This window comes from Amphimedon queenslandica, unplaced genomic scaffold (genome assembly GCF_000090795.2).
Source record: "Amphimedon queenslandica unplaced genomic scaffold, v1.1 AMPQUscaffold_13499, whole genome shotgun sequence".
Taxonomy (NCBI): domain Eukaryota; kingdom Metazoa; phylum Porifera; class Demospongiae; order Haplosclerida; family Niphatidae; genus Amphimedon; species Amphimedon queenslandica.
Genome location: NW_003546265.1, coordinates 364,759 through 366,442, shown reverse-complemented (window position 1 = coordinate 366,442; position 1,684 = coordinate 364,759).

Sequence of the window (1,684 nt, the reverse complement as noted above, 5' to 3'; positions counted from 1 at the left end):
TGTAGTTTGAAGTGGTTTTGGTAAAGAGAGGGGGACCATGTCTTTAGAGAAGTCTTGAGATTGCTTTATTTTGTAATGAGAAAAATCTAACGTATTCTAAGCCCTCGCTCATCCACAACTGTTGCTATGGCAATCATATCTTTTGTAGTAATGTATAGCCTCTCTTAATGGACACTCTCTATAGCATACACCTCCATTTAACGGACAGCACCTAGTGTACCAATTACATTCCTTACTGCCTCCACATAAAGGACACCTCTGTATAACAGAGACACTTTTGACATACATGTACCTCAATTCTTATTATAAACTCATTCCTGTACATATACATGTACTTCACTAAATGGCTGCCTCTTGTTTTCATTATGCTAATAAAGTCCCTGTGAGTCCATTATCCACATAAAGGAAATGTCCATTTAACCATCAAAGAATGATGCTCCATCATTTTCTTGGTATGATATACAACGTAGCACATATACATATGCCTGTACGTGGGTAATGGATAATGCTGTGGGTGTGTGTATTGGGAGAGCCCCCTAAAGCTCCCAAAGATGACAAGTGTCATTGATCTTGTTGAGTTTGTTGTTGTTTTAATGATTTTTGGTGTAGGCGCTTGCTTTTTGGCAGGATAAGAATTCAAATTTAATTATAATGCTGTAATTTGAATTTTAATTTCACTTGTGTGAGCAGACTTGTAATCTTCCCCTTTGTCTTTAAATAAAAATAAAATAAAATAAATTAAATTAAAATGAAATAAAATAATTGTAATAAGAGCATTCTGTGAAATAAGGACACCTTTATAATGAGGACATCTTGTAATGTCCCAATTGGTACAAGCCTATACAAAAGTACCTCTGAAATGAGGACACCTCTGTATTAAGGACAGGTAGTGTGGGCCCAATGGTGTCCTTAATAAAGAAGCTACACTGTACATGTATTAAGGACAGGTAGTGTGGGCCCAATGGTGTCCTTAATAAAGAGGCTACACTGTACATGTATTAAGGACAGGTAGTGTGGGCCCAATGGTGTCCTTAATAAAGAGGCTACACTGTACATGTATTAAGGACAGGTAGTGTGGGCCCAATGGTGTCCTTAATAAAGAGGCTACACTGTACATGTATTAAGGACAGGTAGTGTGGGCCCAATGGTGTCCTTAATAAAGAAGCTGTATAACAATGAATGCATTTTAGGCGTGTTTTGGTATTTGTATTATCAAATTACTCCTTTGGATATTCTGGAATGATAATATTTCTATCATTTAGCTTAGCCTATCATGTCTCCTGCTACTCATGATCACATATCATACACACATATTAAATGTACATGTACATATACATATACATGTACATCTTTATGTACATTATATTTGTGATACTTCTTTGATCTTTGTCTCATCTCTCAAGCCTCCTATTGTGGACACTCTAATATAAGGACACACACAAACTGTCTCTCTCTCTCTCTTACTCTATATTTTGTCTTGTCTTCTTTTTGTTTTGTTTGTCTCTGTCTCTCTTCTCTCTCATCCACCCCCTCTCCTTCCTCCTCTCTCTCTCCCTTCCTCCCCCTCTCTCTCTCCCTTCCTCCCCCTCTCTCTCTCTTTCTCTCCTTTCTTAGTTTCATGTATTATTGTAGAGATGTTATCACGCGAAAACAAATCCCATCTTTGTACAAGTACTTGTCACAC